Raw genomic sequence first — 18,977 nt, 5'->3', positions numbered from 1 at the left:
AATTACTGGCACATGAAACTGAGAAGGCCAAGGTTAGTATCTTCTGACACTGATCTTTACGAAAGACTTCAACTACAATCAGAAAGCCAGCATAATTAGTACTTGACCTCAAGGCATAACACTTCAACATGTAACAGGGAAAGACTGTAATAATACTTAGGTAAAGCAGGTGTTTTGAAATGAGCTTGATCTGAAACCACAGAACTTTGTTCTTGAAGTAGCTATAGCAGTCTCGGGGCAAGCAGGAGGCATCTTTGAGGACCTGTGAAGGTTTAGTGAGGCAATGGCAAAATGAACAAGAACAAATGTATTATTTATCTTTAAAAAGGAAAATAAAGGAAGAACTGAAAAGTTGCAGATCAGCTGCCATTATCTTCAATTCCCAGGGAAAAGTCTCTAGAAAATGCCCAAAGAAGCTATTTGAATTTAGAAGAAACCAAACGAAACAGTCAGTGTTTGTTTGTTAAGAATGTATCATGTCAAACCAATATAATAAGTCATCTTCTGTGACAATGCAAGAGGATCAGGGATCTGGTCCGAATCCAGTGCTATTCAATAGTCTTAGTGACCCGGATGATAGGCTAGAACATAGCTATACGTGAGCTCCTGCCAGTTCAGCATCCTGTCAGCAACAATAGTCATTGAACAGATGCCCAGGTAAGGTAGTAACAGGGCAAACACACTTGATACTTTCCCTAGGTACCCTCCCAAGCTTCATTCTGTTTTCATTTCAGGGAAACTTCCTGAATTTGATGTGGTTTATAAATCCTTAACATATCTCTCTTTAAAGTACTAGTCCACTCTTCCTTTGAAGCCACATAAATTTCTGCATGATGGCATACTTTGGCAGGGAGTTCTGTAAGTCTGATACTCTGGCAGGGAAAAACATCTTTTTTTGTTTGTTTAATCCAGTTCTTTCTAGCTTCATTTGATGACCCTATATTCTGCACTGGAAGAACAAGAGAACAGGTGCTTTCAAGGAAGCAGCTATGTGCTTCTGATCATCCTTACTGAAAAGCAGACAGATGTGAAATAAATGTTAAATGTGGCTTCAGCAGGAGTTCACTTACATGGCTCTAAGACCTGGGAGTGAAGGCATTTTTCCATAATGCTTTCCTTGCAGCAGGCTAAATTGCTCCATGAGTTCTCTCCTGTAATTATAAGAGTATATGTCCATCCCTTTTTAAGAGGGGGAGTTGTTGCAAAGGTTAGGGCCATATACTATAATTAAGTTTGCACTGTGGTCATGTTAACAATAGATGAGTTATGCTAACTTGTGCATCAGCTTGTGGATTGTTGGCAGGGCAGCTTGAGGAGAAAAGGACTATTATGTTTCAGGTCAGTGTCTTTGAGCATGAATGGCACTAAAGCAAAGAAAATACCTAACTTCCAAGTGAAGAAAAGTATTATACAGGCAGGGAAAATCCCTTTGAGGGATGTATCCAGTTCATTGTCTGACTTGTTTTAATTTCCTGGAAAGTGGTAGATAAGTTTGTCATTCATTTCCAGGAACAAGAAGCTTTAATTATTAGTAAGCCAAGAGTGTACACATTCAAGAACAACTTAATTGGGTAACGTAGCCAAAGAAAGGCAACCACATGTAAGAACTATGTCAATAAAATTTAACAAAATAACAAGCATTTGAAAAGGTCACAGCAATTCATAGATTACCTGTGATGGTGAAAATAACTGAAGAGATTTCTTTCTTTCTTTCATTTTTTTTTATTTTTATTTTTTTAAGGAATATACATAATAATACACTTCTATAAGATAGTTACTTGAATTCTCAAGGCTACTGACACTATTGGCACATTATTTTTGATAGTCATATTTTGGGGGACTAAAAGCGCCAAAAAAATCATCCTTACAAGATTTGGGACTCCTAGGAGATGTGAAGCCCCTAGCAGCAATTTTCCCTGTAGGTTTCTTAATATGAGAGACAAATAGTTCTGTGATATGAGGCCTTGAAGAGTTCAGAAGGACTGGCTGTTGCCCACTGCAAGCAGTTTTTGGTAAACACTGTGCACTGCTAAGAATAATTTTTTTCCTCTAACAAATTAAAGTTAGAACACAGTTGAAGTAGGAAACTATATAAGCTTTAGACTCCATAAAAATGCCAGTTTCGTGACTCCTGGGAATCAAATGGCTTATTTGTATTGCAATGTAGGTTGTATTTTGAGCTCTGCTAGTATGAGGTTTAAATTTTATTCATTCGGTGACAGCCTAGGCATGTTGGGTGAGATCCTGTCTGTGGTGCATATCAAATAAAATCAATAGAACTATAATAAAGGATTATTGCAGTTGGTCTTATCATAATTTCTCTGTGGGAACTAAAAGGTGTTACTTCATTAGTATGTTGGTCCCCATCTCATTCTTGTAGACAGGGAAATTCTTTAACGAGCAACTATGGCACTAAAGACATGCTCAGAATAAGTAGATGAAGATGTGTAGCTGGGACACTTGTCCATGGAACAGCCAGAGCTCATGCCCATGCCTTCCTGTTTAGCAGGGCAATAGGGCAAGAGCCGTTTAAGATGAGGTAATGTTACAACACATTAAAATAAGCCCTAAAGTCAATCCTTCTCTATCTCATAGAAGACTCATAGACTCATTTTTCTTCCTGGAACTGTGCAAGATGAAGAAATTCTGCTGCATTTGATATCTACCTATTCTAAGCTCTTTTTAGGACACCATCAGCATGACTTTAAAGGCAAGTAGTGACTGTTCTGCTGCCCTGCATCTGCCCTGATTGCCACTTTTCTAATTATTTCACTATAGAAAGCATGTCAAATACAGTATATGCTGTCTCATCCTGTTAAGTTTACCTTAACAGTGGCGAGGGTAACAATCTCTTCTAATTGTTCTTTTTGCAAAGCTCATTATTTTATTAATTCATAAATGGTTATGTGATCAATTATCTGTGAATTGCTCAATATAATTTGGGTGACATTAGTAATGAAGAACATCACCTACTTGGAGAAAGAAAGGTGATCACTAAGCACATCTCCATCTGGTCTGGAATGACTAATTTTGCAAAAATGTCAACACCCTGGAAAATTTTTCACTTGGTCTCTCTACAGAGTTAGCAATGTTACCACGTCACCGTAATGGCCTAGCAGATTTATAACATGCCTCCTTCTTAGTGATAGAGATGGCTATATTTCATGTTATTCAATGGCATGTTTATCACATCTTTTAGTATTGTCTCTAGAAGCAAGATCAAAGCAAGTAAGCCAGATTTCAACTTTGACTTTGCACTGTTCTCTGACACCAGACTTTCTGTTCAATTAAAGTCAAATGATTGAAGTACCCAAGCATGAATTTCTTGCAGTGACAGTGAGACTCCTTAGCACAGGCCACAGTAGAGGAAAGCTATTATTCCATAGTCTTTGTTTATAGTTTTAGTATTACTACAATTCCTGAATATTCAGGAGATAAGGATGAAACTGTCTCAGAAAACAGCTCTGTAAAAAACCCAACCAAACAAAAAAAACACTGGAGACAGCATTTCCTAGGCTTTCTAAATACTCATGGCATAAAGTCTGTGTGTGTTGCAGTTTGCTTTAGCAATTGAAGAGCTTAATTTATGCCCTGATTGGTGTAGAAGGACTTTTATGCCTATGCAAAATTTCAGTAATACACTTTAAGGGCAAAGAAAGATCTGTATGGGCTACCTCAACTGAAGAAAAGGGAGAGAAGCCACACTGAGGAAACTCTTCTCTGCATATAACTTCTAAGTGGGTACGTAGTGTTATAGATATTAATCGATTAGAGCTAAATTTCTCAACCAAGACCTAATCCTTTAATTAATCTGTATTTTGTCTTTCCTGACCAGAAATTGTGTGAAATCATCTTTCCTGGTCTTCTAACAGAAATTTTTTTAGAGGCAATAAAAGGAGTTACCTGGCAAGCCAGTGCTGGTAGGGAAAGAGGTGGTAGCTCTTCTGAGATCAACTGGTATAGCTAGAAAAAACAGATAAGCTTTTAGGCACACAAGCCCTTTGTAGGTTTCATATAAAAATAGTAATATGCCAAGTTATGGTTTGAGAACATGCCCCGAGTTTAGCTTAAAAAACCGGACAACTTGGAGAGGAAAATGGCTGGTAGAAGAGAGGTATTGGAGGCATTAGTGTAGAGATAGCCAAGGAGCTCGTACAACTCCTAGGGACAGAGAGAGGGATGGACAACTATTGCTTGTTGGACATGAAGGATTTAACCATAGGTGACGTGTGAGGAAAACTATGATGATGTAAAAAACCAATGCTTTTCTCGAATCTGTGATTTTTAATGTGTAGTTGGTTTATTACATTTAGTTCCCAGACTTGTCTTTTGAGGATGTTTGTAAGTATGGAATAAGATATCAGATTACTTTGCCATTAGCCATGGGGTGTATCTGTCTTTTGTGGACTCTCTGAGTGAATTTATTTTAGTGCCTAATGGCTGACTGGTTTCACCCAACTTGTTCCTGTTGGGGTGCAGTGAGGGCGGCTGCTCCGCTTGAGAAGGTGTGCTGGGAGCTGAGTGCCGCTGGGCAGGTGGGAGCAGCGGCCTCGCCACAAGGCCCCGGGGCGCAGGGTGACAAGTCCCAGTCGGGATCGGGGCCAGAGCTGGTGTCAGGGCTGGCATGGCCCAGCGATCCCCCGGCAGGGCTGTAGTGGCCACGCAGGTCCAGGGATGAGTAGGTGACGGTTAACCAACCGCTTACACCAGCCACGCCCACCTGTGCCAGGCTCCCATTTAGGGGCTTCTGACAGGTCTTGGGATAAGCTTGCCTTCAGGGAGCTGCTGTTTCTGGTGGGGCTTCGTATGGGAGCTCCCTCCCATTCGAGGCAGCCAGACCTTGCAGCTGATCGGTCCTTTGGCCAGTGTGCAGCCGGCATAGCCGTTGCACAGGGCTGGGGCCCGTCCTCTGCCACAGGAAAAACTTGCTTAGCGCAAGTGGTGTTTCCCTGCTCACTAGTCACCAATTATGTGGTCCAAACAGCTCTTTCTGAAAGTGAGGAGAAACTCCACGCTTACTTCATGACAATGTTTTCCCTAAAAAACTGGAGAATATAATGAACTTTCAAATTCGTTTCTTATTCTACTGGCCTTCAGTTTGGTTGTAAAGAAAAGCCCAATTAAAAATGCTTCAGTAAGCACACAGAAGACTCCATTTTATGGATGGTTGAATTAGAAAATAAAAAGTCATTACCTGTGAAATATCCTAATTGAATTCTTCATCATAGGGTCAAATGTATTTTTTTAAAGGTAATGGTTAAAGCAGACTATGGTTTCCAAGTATGGTTTCAAAGGTCTTTTTTTCTAATTTCCAAATATACCTTTCAGTTGTACCTTTATATTATGAACGTTAATGTGCACTTTTCAGTTTCGACATGTGACAGGTGTGTGTGTGTGCAGCAGGTAGCTGGCAACAGTGTCTGAAGATTTTCGCCTGTTGCAGAAGTGCAGAAACCTGAACCTTGGATTAGGCAGATCTGAAGCTGATAGTTTCTGAAATACTGCACTTTAAAAGCAGACCTCTTCAGTGCTTGAAAGGAGACTCTTTCTCTGCTTTGAAACGTGCCAGTAGATCTGGCACTTCTGCTCAAAACAGTAAGCTCCTGAAGCTATTCAATATTTTTTGGTGATTTTAGAAACATTTTTGTTGCTATTTTATTCCTGTTAGCAATGGAAATAAAGAGGGAGCTGAGAGTCATATATTTTTCCCATGTGTCACTCACTAACAGAATCACTGAGTTTCAATCAATGGCAGCTCTACAAATTGTTGCTGTAAAGGGAGAAGAGAAGAGGTTTGCCTGGGTGTCACAATTTCACTGGAGAACAACTTTTCAGAGCCTTATCTGAAGGTATTTTTTATCCTGAAAAATCTTTGTTACAAGAGAAGAATGAGCCCACCTTCACTCTCAGCATCTAGACTTGGGATATACAAGAGAGTTGAAAATACAGCTTTATTTGTAAACCAGGCAGGACTGAAGAAGATATCATTGGGAAAAAGTACCAGTGAAACCACTATATTGGTCTTTCTTACAGAGTGATGTTACTTTACTAATACTTTGGAATATTTACTGCTTAATTTCACTACCATTAATAATAGTAATAAACATTCCTTTCCCCTCGTGCTCTCTTCCTCTGTTCCTTACAATATAGTATGATTCCCCCTCTGCCCCTCCATGTTTGCTCATTGCTAAAACGTTTTGTAGAGTGGGCAGGGATGGCGTTTGGCACCCGTCAAAATCTCTTCCAGTGCTGAGTGAATAGCAGTGAATCTTGCACCCGTTCAGTGGCATTGGCCAGAAGCAGAATCATGGCCAATGCTGCTTTCACTACTTATAGAGCTGTTTGTCAAAGCTCCCTGCCATCAAAAAACATTACAGGAAAAATACAAGGCCAGGTGTTGAGGTCTGATTAGAGGAGCAATTGTTTTTGTTGTACTAGAAATTGCTTCCCATTCCCTTGCCCTCCTCCACCCACAAGCAATCCTTCATCTCTCCTCTTACTGTGAGGATGGTTCTTTCTTGTTTTCTGCTATTGAGCACTAATGTTTTAGTATGGTGCCCAAGCGGGCGCTGCAGCCAGGACCATGAACTTCTATGGCCTGGGAGAGAGCACTCGGTTTTGCTACCTGTGCTTTCAGGAGACTCCTTGGCCTGAACTCGTAGACCAGCGAGCTCTGGATTACCGCTGCCACACAGAGTTACGTTTTCTCCCCGGTCCAGGAAGTTTGTCCAGTACTCCAGATTGCTCTTCAGGCCATCGCTTGCAAGAAGATGCCACTGTAAGAAGAAGAAAGTACTTTACGTCCAAGACATAGCAGGTAGAGTGGGTCTGGCATAGCTTCCTTTGCAACACACGCACCTATTGCACTGCACTGAGCAATACACTTGCAAGTGGGAAATGAATTGGTACTGACTGGTACCAGAGCAAACCAGTGCTCAGGCACGTCTGCAATAGGGATAGCTCTTCATCTGAAAACCAACTTCACATTAGAATTTATTCTTTTCTCTCCTGAGATGGAACTAGAATTTGCAGCTGTTGATGGAAGAGCTTAGCTTGTCTTGCGGTGGGGCATGCAGAAGAAAATTGCTCTATTTTGGAACTAAGTTCCAAACTAAGTTTGGAACTAACACTTTCCTTCTTTTATAACTGACTATCTTTTAATTCCAATTGCATTTTTTGCAGACTAAAAAAAAATAATAAACTCTGTGTGGAGTTTTAGGGTACAAGTGATACAAAACGTCTTTGAAATGATGTTGGAATGTTGCTTAAGAAAAGATTATTTTAATTTAACTGCAATTTGCTATTTGCTACTTCTGCACCTAAGACAAATGGGATATTTTCCCCAGAGGGTGGGGTGAAAGAAGACATAAGTGAGCATGTGGTTTTGCTGTGCTGGGATCAGATTCTTGTGGTGCCCAAGAGTAACAAACCAGATGCTTATCAGGCTCATTAGGAGCTGATCCTAAAGCTTCTTAGCAAGAAAAGGGCTGTATGACTAAATGGCTGACCCACACGCTGAAGTCAATTTAAAAATTTTCTGTTAGTTTTAGTTATCGTTGGATCGTATCTTAAATTACAAAGGCAAAAATCAAGAGAGATTGACACTGTAAACTGGATGAAAAGTTTCTTTAATACGAAATTTAGATTTTTGCAAAAGAGATTAAATAAATCCCAATTAACGCTTATTGCTTTTGCTGGATTTATCTGACCTGAGACACTGAAATTACTACAGAAAGCCACTCATTCAGTTAAAACAAAATTAAGGGGCTTTGTTTTATTACCAAAATCAAAGCAATTTTTTTTCTAATAAGGCTGTCTTGTTTATCTTATATATCTTTTAAAACAGCCTGGCAGAACAGGGTAACCAACATCTGAGACATCTGCAGATAAATGCCTAGAAGAACCATCTTTTACACCTCATTTTAGCTATTTTATCTACTCATTTTCCAGGCGTTTTCTAACCATGTACATTGTTATCTAATTCCTATTGGCTACTCTATTTTTTTTTGTCAAGTGTGTATCCTTGTTATTAGCCTATTTTTATTATCACACAGGTGCAGTTTCTCACCAGTAGACCCATCCTATCTAGGAATAATGCCTTTTTATTGTAACAAAATTTAAACTACCATGTCTAAAGACTTGCTTAGTTTTGAAGAACTGTTGCAGTAAAGACCAAAATGTCACCCATTAGCAAGACTGTTCTTGTTGTAATTGCTTTTCTGGCTGATAATAGTGCCTGTACTTGTGCCGCAGAATCTGTGGACAACTCTATTATATTTGATAAGCTCTTGTTTTACTTAGGTGTGGAAAGTGCCTGGAAATGTGAGTCTGGCTGTTATTGTGTATGAGGCAATGACAGTGTTTCCCAGAGAGATTTTCATTCAGATTAGTGTCTCTGCCCTGTGCAATAATACAGGTTGGAAAAGTCAACTCTTGCTGGCCTGGAATGACAGACAAGATTAAGGGTTGTATTAAAGGTTGTATTTTTTTTAGGGGAAATCTCATCTGTGAGTTTAAGATTTCAAGGTGACTGTGTTCTAGCACTGAAGAAATTCTTTGATTCTAATGTGCTTGTATTGAATACTGAGTTTGCTACTCGTGGTTTGGCTGTAATTACATATGACACTAAAATGTTGCATTGTTCTGGAAATGTGGGTAGCAAGCCTGACACTAATGTGTATTTCATAGGAATAACAAGATACCAAAAGTCATGACATTTACAGTAACGATTTCTATAAGAAAAACATGATGGTGGCAGGGAGGTAGGAGATGGTCTTTTCAGTCATTTCACTATTTAATCCAGCTTTGTAAAAGAACAGTCCTAATACAGATACCATTGCATTTATAGATGTGTCTATTATATTAAGGTTCCAAAGGACTTGGGTTGCTGAAGGGAGGACTCTGGAATACTTTAGATAATAATGCTTGAAATTCAAATATCTCCAACTCAAGTCCCACTGTGGTCCAGCCCAGTATATATGTTCTAGTGTGCCACACATACCGAGACGTTTGGACCCTTCCCAGAAACAAGTACTTCAGTTTTCTTTTGCAATAGTATTGATAGTGATGCTCAAACTTTTTATACTACCCTGATTAATAATACTCTAATTGTTGTATGTTTAATAAAATATTTAGAACACTCCTCCAGGGAGGAGATGGGTTCTAGGCTACTAGGTGTCAAGGAGGACCAAACTCAAGGTTTCCGCTTTCCAAGGCAATAGGGCAGGCTGACTGGGGGATGCCCCCTCTACTCTTCTCCCTCCCTCTCCCCAGCTGAAACCAGGCATAGAAGCACGAGTGACACCATAGTCTACTGGCTAAGACACGTACCAAGAAGAGAAATTTCTGGTTTTCAGCGCTCCAGGATTCAATTTATGGTTCTCCTTCAAAACCTTTTTAATATAACATGTATAAGTAGGCCTGAGAGGTGGGGTTGGAATCAAGCCTCTTCTTCCCCTCTACTTAGCTCTTGTGCTCCTTGCTGGTCAAGTGAAATCTCTCTAATACGAAGTAGGTATCACGCAGAGACTGGCACTGAATGTGATGACTTACCAAAATTGGCATATTGACCTGTCCTTGGTTTTTGTTTTCAGAAATGGTGGTGAGTGTGTTGTCTTCAGAAAGTGGTGAGGACAGGTCAATCCACTTTTCAGCGCACCCACTGTATAGTGTGAGCTCCACCCTCCGCATCCTGGTACCTCTGCACAGAGCACACTCTCCACTTCTTTCCTCCTCCCTGAGTTAGGGGGTGGCATCTATGGTTCAGGAACTGGTCTGCGGGTGCATAATTTTCCTTTCAGCTACACAAAATCTGAGTTGAAGAGGACACAGATCAGAAATACAGTTTGGGAGTAAGCAAAATAGGATGGTGTGAGGGGAAGAATATCTAACTCATAATTAAAATGCAGCCTTAGAGTGAACAGTTGTAACAATTTCTGCCTTTCTTAGGTAAGATATTAAGGGGAAGCCTTGTAGTTAATGACCAAGGGAAAAGCTAGTCTATTTATTCTTGTACCAATTTAATCTTTTGTTGTATATCTATAATGCTTCCAGATAAAGACTAATTGGAAACATATTGCAGCCGCAGACATTTTGAGCTGTGCAACCTGTTGCTAAAATACTGGAACTCTTTTCTGCCCTATATAAAACATTCAGGGTTTTTTTTGTTTGTTTGTTATGCAATCTGTAGGTGGTATACAATCCATAGATGGCACTGCTTCCTTATCTTCCTCTTTTTAAGAACATCTCACAACATGGCTTTGGGTTGATAGAAATTGTTTTGCTGCACTTCATGGGTCTTACCTTTAAGAGCAAGTGAGAAGAGAGATGCTTAAGAAGAATAACTCTGCTATTCATCTCTGGTTATGTGTACTGGCAAGGTACACCTGCATACCACGCAGTTCTTTCAGTTCACCTGGGACTTTCAGCTTTATCTGACTGTCATGGAAATACCAAGAATTTCTTTTTTTCAGAGCTAATAATCTTTGTTATACCTGTTAGGATAGCTGCTGTCACCTCTGCCTTGATTACTAGCTGGATTAGAGGGAACTAATTATAAGAACACAGAAGCAGAAGATATTCACGTAGATAACAGGGCCTGAAAGCTAGTCATAGAATTTTTCAGTTTCTTTAACAGTAAAAAAATTAAGACATAAACCACATGTCTCTGAAAGCACAAGAGAAGAGCATGTTTCAGTTTGTTCAATGTCCAAGCAGAATTGACTCTGTTTCAATCTAAGGAAACAAGAAAAATATGAGAAGATAGAATTGTGTGGACATTCAGGGGTGAATGATCACAATGCAATCGGATTTGATATGTCAGTAATGGCATACTCAAAGGCAAGTAGCACACAGATATTGGATTTTAAGAAGGGCATACTTTGAAAGAATACAAAATAAGACAAGGAAAAAGGAAACCTTGATTGGAATTGATTGTCCAGAAAATCTACTGCACAAAAGTAGGATGTGAGTAAAGAGCAGTTAGGTCTTGACTTGTAACAGAGAAGGATCGCCACAGCCACTTGTAGCTCTTGAAGTAAAGGAACCCCAACACCGGTGCAAAATAAACTTATGCAGTAATGCACCTGGCTTATACTACTGGCATAGAGTCCCTTTAACAGCGTGGCTACACCTGCTTTTACTTGGTCTTCCTAACATCATGCTATTCCTAGGAAGCCTCCTGCTTTTTTATAGTTGGAAAGTGGTGAGTTACCGGCATAGAAGAAGAATGTATCAGATATACGTCTGCTTAAAGTTCTCCTGCGAAATGGAGTCTCTCTGGGCCATCTCACGGCATCTCAGACAACTAGATCTCTCTCTTTTATACCACTTGGATAAGAAATCTTTTAGTTATAGCAGCCAGTGTATGCATATAACTAGCATTAACTTAATAGTAGCTCTTCAATTTTGCTTTGAGTATACCACGCTCTTTAAATTTAAGTTGTCAGTGTTGTCATTTTTGTCAGAATTTATTACATTTATTTGGCTTCCGGTTAACTGATAACCTGCTTTATTCCCTCAATATTTTGATATTTAAGCTTAAGAAAATTATTTTCTTTGTCCAAATTCTCCCTCTCTTTCAGTGGAAACTATTTGCAAAATGAGTCATGACTGTGTACGTGCCACCTAGAACGCTTCTGCACTTGTTCAGTTCTTCTGTTTGTTCTGCTTCTAACCTTATGCACAACTTGGTCTCTTTTATACATGCAGCAACTAATAGATAAAGGCAGTTTTGAGTAGACACCAACAGTCCAGTTCTCCATTCTTTTACTCTTAGAATTTCAATGAGGTCAGTGGAGTTATTTGTGATTTATACTGTTATAACTGAGAATAAAATCAAATCCTAAAGTCTGCAGGGATGCAACCTCTGACATATTATTTAAGGAAAATGGTGACTTACAGACTTGACTGGAGTTCTGGCAAAAGAAAAGACCTAAAATAGTGTCTTTGTTGGAGACTTTTGTTTTTTGTTTTTTGTTTTTTTTCCTAAGTAGGCTTGTTCCTATTTTAATGGAAAGTGATATGAAGTGTAGGGGCAGGTTTTCTGAAATATCTGATGCCTAAAGTTGCAGATAGGTCTTCAGGGGAACTGTCAAAATATTTTGGGGCGCCTCTCCCATTAAAACCAAGGTCATTGGTACACAGGTTTTTTTGGAAGTCTTACCTAGCAACTTTCTTCCTATTTAAGAACCTCAGAGGTTTTAAGCAGTTGTTAATGATACTTCTGTGATATTGTGATAGTGTGCTAACTTTATAGGACTAAATACACTATTACAATCTCAGAGTTCATGTTCTGGAAAAGATGCTTGAAAATCCTTGTCTTTTAAATATTCTTCTTGTATTCAAACAAGAATGTTTTCCTGTAAGATTCAAAATATATTTTGGGTAAGTTTAATAACCATCTTTAGTTCTTGACTGTGTAGTGTCAAAGTGATGAATGATTAATTTTATATGAGAGGCAGAATGACACTGTCTGCAGTTTTTAGGGAGAGAATGGCTACTAAGTTTATGATTGTAGGAAAGTAAAAAGACCGTATTGGAAAGTGACTGCAATACTCAGTTTCAAAAGAACCCAGCGATTTTCACAAGAAACCCTTCTTATTACAGTGTTAGTTCTTTGGTGCAGGGACAGTCGTTTTCCTTTGTCTTTGCATGCTGTAGCGCTCATGACATTGTATGTAGTGCTATGAAAAAATAAACTCTCAGTAGTCTCTAAAATTACCTTTCCTATGTTTACCAGCCTTGCTTCTTTGTATTTGGACTAGAAAAGCTGCAGTATCTACACTGGCTGAGATGTGTACCTTTGACTTAAGTGAGCATAAAGATTTTGTGCAGAAGTGCTGGAAATAAATTTTAAAAAGGCTGATAAGCAAATGATCTAAATGCTGCATTATATTTTTGTGGAATGCAGCAAGGTTAACACAGCACATAAATCTAAATTTTTGAATTATAATGCTTTCTTCAATTTACAACTATTAATTTCACTGCTGACATTTTCTTAATGTAATTTCAAACTTTGCTACCACTGTATTGAATTTAAGACTGTAACAGGGTCAAGGTGGTCAGCTGTAGATAAACAAACACGAAGTTTTCAGAAAGAGAATTTGGTCACATTGAAAACTTCCCATAAAACAGGTAAGTCTCCCCTTCGGTGTCAAATGTGTATAATGACTGACAGGAGTGCAAATGGAATACAAAGATGACTAAAATCCTTTATTGAAGCATTTTGTATTGATCTGGCAGTGAAGTAAATCACTGGCAAGGTGCTAGGCGTTAGGAAATCAGTACTAGGGCTGACGCTCCTGTCAGGTTCACTTTCTGAGCATAGGTGTCAGTACAAAGATGCTTTTCCTGGCAACAACATAATGATTCCTTGTAGCTGTTCTAACACTATTATGCTAAGACATATTTTATATCCTAACCAAGTAAAGAAGAAAAATAGAATTGACACAGAGAAAGAGAGAGTGAGAAACTTCTTTAAAAATCAAAGAGTCAATCAAAATTTGAAGTTCTTGTTTCATGTTGTCCTAATGAAGTCTGAAAAAAGCCAGCTCAAACCAAGCACTGCATCTGCAGGTACCAGAGCACCTGTGGTGTGGCTTAGTGATGCCTCCAAACTCATATGAGAAATGCCCAAGGGCCTCGCAGGCTTATGGACGAATTCCTCAATTCCAAATTCTTCGTCTCTGGTGAGTACAGACTGGAGAAATCTGGAGAGAAGCACCAGGGGAAAAGCAGTCACAGCTGCCTAACTGTGAACGTGAGCACTGTCATTTCCCAAAGCAAATGCAAAATAAATGCATTGAGAGAAATGCTCTCTGAGAAGGCCATGGCCTCACAATCTAAGTGTGTCAGTATGTGGTGACAGCAGAGGCGAGGGGAGATACTGTTGCTGTGGCTAAGGACAGGGAGAAAAGTGATTTATGACATGTGAAGAGTAGTGAAAATGAAAGCTGCAGACAGTATGTAATAGACATTAGTGAACCTGGAGCTGAAGTGCTGAAGTGAAGTCAGAGTGCAAAATGACCAAGGCCTGACTGACCTGGTCATCTTGTATGCTTTTTGGCAGCTTTTCTTCTTTTCCGTCTCTTTCCAGGGCCTGGGGATTTTTTTTTTTTTTTTTCTAATGTGCATGTGTGTATTTTCTAACCCACCCCCTCTGTAGCTAAACTTCCCAGATCTGCTTAGACTCAGTCCTGGACAGTGAAATGCATGCTTTCTCCAACATATTCAGACCACGGTGAGGCCCTCCTGTGGATGGATATGGCATGTTTATGTGGGTGATACCTCCATGTAGCTGGGGCTTTGACAGTGCCACAAGCCTGTTAGTGTTGGCCAGGACACTTGTTTTTAAAGGAAATGTTTATATTGCTCATGGTGTTACCCTTGCAGTGCATCCATACTGTTGAGGGAAAAACTATATTCACAATCCAGCCATTCAGTCTCTGAAACTGTAGTGAGCTGTAATATTTGTCTTGCGTTATAAAGACTGGCAACAAATCTATGGACAACCCAGGGAAGAGGGGATGGGCCCTGAACTTGCAGCAAGTGCACACTGGGGTAAGTGTCACATGTTCTTCCTGCGTACAAAACTGAGCAAGCACAACTGGCTCCCGTCCCAGGTCTTGACTTGCTGTAGCCTCAAGCAGTTATTGCAGAAAGAGAGAAGCATGACAGTCACATAGATACAAACTGGAATAAATTTCAGTCTTAAAACTCTCTGCCACCTCTTGCTGCTTCCCAGGTCCTGAGATAACTTTTCCCAAATTTTCTCTGTCTTTCTGCCATGGTAGGGGATGTCCCAGCCAAGAGCTGCTGACCTCTGCAGCTGAGAGGGGCGAAAGCTCCCACCTCCAGCTCCCCCTCCATTCAGCCCTGGAGAGATGCTGTCCCACACAGTGTTTATAGCCCTCAGCCTTCATTCTCTCACACATATGCCACAAGTCACATCCTTATACCCTCGTCAAAGTACGCTCTTTGCCTCACTGTCACTTACTATTTTACCTGCTATCCCCTCTAGCTTTTTTAATCTCTCTTCCTCTTTTCTGTAGCAATTCACAGACATAGGTTAGGAAGGGTCGTGGCAATTCACTCGGGATGGTTGTGTAAGGAGAGTTTCTAGAAAGAAAGAGGAGCGAGAAAATGAAATTCTTCCATTCCTTCCCATGTGTCTTCACAAGGAGAATATCTCTTTTCGATGTATGTTAAGATCACTAGGTTAGAAAAATTCTCATCAGATATACAAATGCTTGCTCTTCCCTTGCTTTTTCCCTTTAAATGCTTTTTCTTCTTCCTTTATTGCTAATTTAATGTAATTTAATGTAATTTCTACTCTTCCTCGTATCTCCTCAGTTGTCCTGTGTTTGGACAAATTTCCAAACTCCTTACTTAAGCAAAAATCCTACTATTCCCTGAGGGAAGCTAGAAAATGGCATAGGCGTAAAGTAAATAAAGGTTTCAAGATCCTGCCTTATATTTACTCTCTATTGAGTCTGAGAAATGAGATGTGGCTCTTAAAAGGTTCCAATACTGATTTCCAGTCTATAGCCTAAAATTCAGATAACTAATTCCTGCAAAACTTGGAAGGTGGTATAAATCTTCCCCAAAGTAATTCCATAGTGAAGTTAATTTAAAAGAAAATAGCATATAGCTAAAGCTTACTTGTGAAACATTCATAGCTGACTTTATGGTAACTGCCTGCCAGCATATCAAAATTTTGACCTGTACCATTTCTTCCCATTAATAGACCATCAAGATGAAAATATATAGATCATGTGAGTTTCTGCTTGGTGCACAGTTATATTTTGACAGAATCTTTTCAAACTTTGTATCTTCTACCTGGGGAAGAAAAATCCATACACTGATTGTGTGGGTTTAATTTGAAAACCAATTACTTTTAAAATTGGTTCTGCTGCTGCCCTTTACCTTTGGTTGTGCTAGAGGCTTGCTTTATTTTTATTTATAATTGAAATGGAAAGGTACAGCATATGACAGGTACTCATTTCACAATCAGATTTATTTCTCTCCATATGTTCTTGCATACCTGCAGTAGTCTGCAATTCAGCTGATCAGAAAGTGAGGATTATTTTATGCACAAAATGTTTCTTTTGAAACATCCTTTGTTGAGCCAATTTTCTTAAAATCCTAAATGGGTTTCTGAACGAATCTGCCTAAATTCCTGTCAGTTTTTCCTTCATTTCCAAGCTCTGTGATAATCCGTCTTGGAGCTGAAGAAGCAGAAACCGCGGCTTTGGGACAGCCAGCCAAGCCAAGCTTTCCTGGCTCTCTACATTAAATGGATCTGAGACTCCAAGAGTTTAATCTCTGCCACAGTTTGGCTCCTGGCATTCCTGCAGGGAGATGGCAATTTTGAGGGCTCAGGGCTTCTAGGCGCTCTGCTGCAGAGCTGGAATTCTGCGCTTGAAATTGTTGATGCTGGATCTAGGGCATATGACTCAGGGAAACTTGGCACGCCACGCTGAAGACTCAAATGCAAGGAGCTCTGCTGCATTCAAGGAAATGTATATGACTATTAATCTGAGCAACAGCAGGGTCGGGCTTTTCCTGAAACAAAATGGCTCCCTATTTCAGCATTTCCGAAACAATTTTTTCCTGAAGTTTCTGGTTTGTGGGAAATGTTGACAGTTCCCTACTGCCTGGAACTCCTGCTTTTTGGCAAGCTCTGTTAAGCATGTGCCTAAATGTTCTTACCTCTTCACAGTCCTGAACTGATGGAGTTGAAAAAGATGCTGGGAAGCTTTTCCTTTCCCATGATGTTTTGTTCAAAGACAGAAGATTAATCTTGCCTCTTTACATTTCTCTTTAAATGCCACTTGTTTACATAATCATCCATAGCAACATACTTACAATATTTAAGGAAATTAAAAAGGATTAACAGATTTATATAAATAGTGACTGAATTCATTTCTTGTAATAAAACCCTTTTGCATAAACTGAGTTTTGTAAAATAATTTAGATGTACTTATTTCTACGGTTTTACACACTGTTGTGGGTTTGTTTTGCTTGTTACCAGAAATGTTAACTAAAGAAAATTTAGGTTGTCAGAAAATATATTCATTTGCTCTGAAACAAGGACAAGTAAACTTGGATCATCTCACCCAAAGATATTCAACAAACAGTTCCTCAGAACTGGAACAGTTGTCTTTGAGGAATGCCTATTACTGGAGGTTTTTAACCGTCTTTACAGCTAGGAAGTTTCCTCTAACATCTATCTTAAACTTGCAAATATTGTTCCTAGTCATATCGTGCATTGGACATGGAGAGCCACTGATCATTCTCCTCCTCTCTGGAACTCTTTATCTATTTGCAGACTGCTTTGATGCTCACTCTCCCTGTTCTTTGTAGAGTAACTAATTCCATTTCTTTCAGTCTTTCCTTGGCTGCTGTTTTCCCTGCTTCTTGCAGCTTTTATTGCTCTTCTCTGAACTGTCTCTAAACAATCTCTAAGTGTGTGTCCAAAATAAGACAAAATATTCCAGCTAATGTCTTGGCAGCACCAAATAAAGCAGAACGATCATTTGCTGTGTCTTGCATACAATATTGCAGAGTGAGATTTGCATTTTTTTTTTCTCATGGTGTTACCCTGTTTCATCTTTGGTTTATGGTCTGCTCTTACCCCATCCCAGATTCCTTCCCCAATATTCCATGTATGTGCATGTGATTGTTCCTCCACTTTACTGAATTTAATGTTATTGATTTCAAATCATTCCTCCAATTTGTCAAGATCATTTTGAATCCTAATCCTTTTCTGCACAGTGCTTCTAACCCTGCAAACTTTGAGCTATCCAGAGATTCATTGACAGTGTGCTTCCTACTCCGTAAGACTAACGGCAGTATGGAGAAATTGCACGCAGGGCAGCTTTCTGCAGGGACATGTGTGATATGTCCATCCTGTTTGACAGAGAGCCACTAGTCAGCTACTCCAAGTTCACCTCTGATCACCCTCTTCAGTAAGTTCATCTCGACGCCAACTTCCTTTCTCAGTTTGCTTTGCAGGACTATGTAAAAAGTCTATCTGAAGTCAGGATACAGCATATCCAGCTCGACCTGCTGAGATAAAAGAAGGGTAAGTTGGTTTGATACAACTTGTTTTGGACAAAGTGAAATGTAAGTGGGCACCTGTTCAGCAGTAATTCTTACCGATGGAGTCATCAGGAGCCCTTGCATTTGCTCTGTACTTGCAGCCTGTGCGAGGAAGCAGCACATAGCCAAGCAGACAGGTGGTTCTTGCTGCCTGACCTGAACTGCACACGCTCTGCAGGAACTTGGGGTGACACTGCTAAGCCTGCTGTCTGCACCAGCTAGCCCAGCTCTGAGTGTGCCCTTGACAGACTGATTAGATCAAGGGCTTTCAACCCTTTTCAGGTTGCAATCAAGCATTCAGGAGATGTGCTGGCTCCTGCATAATGAGTTTAAGCCTTCTAACATGAGGCTTGCTTTTCCCAGCTTAGTGGATCTCCTGGAAGCAGGATCACTGCTTTAGAGAACCTCTGGAGATTTAGCATGGATGAACTTAGTCCACAACTTGTAATCCTTCCTCTTTAAATCTTCTCTTCAGCTACTGAGTAACATTAACCGCTTTGATCTGGTTTCTGAAATAATAAAAGATAATTGCATTTTTTAATTTTGTCTTCTATTTAACACGTCAGAAAAGTTTTCTCACTGCTCATTAACCTTTAAAATGTAAAGGCTTTTGCCGTTAGGGACAAAAGTGCCTTCTAGAGATTTCGATGGTGGTATTTTTCTCTATTTGGACAGACTTAAATTACTGTGGATATGGTTCCTATCCAAATGTGACAACCATTCTTAATCTGCAGTGTCAACAAAGTGAACCACTGTGTTAGATACCATAAAATACAATGTAGTAACTTGTTATGTCTCTTGACTGCACCAACCCAATTCATTATATATTTCAGTCTCGTCTTCCTCACATATTCAAATCTCTCATCATTCTTTTT

Source organism: Dromaius novaehollandiae, chromosome Z (assembly GCF_036370855.1).
Source record: "Dromaius novaehollandiae isolate bDroNov1 chromosome Z, bDroNov1.hap1, whole genome shotgun sequence".
Classification (NCBI taxonomy): domain Eukaryota; kingdom Metazoa; phylum Chordata; class Aves; order Casuariiformes; family Dromaiidae; genus Dromaius; species Dromaius novaehollandiae.
The sequence above is the reverse complement of the archived record's forward strand: the minus strand, read 5'-3'. Positions refer to the sequence as shown.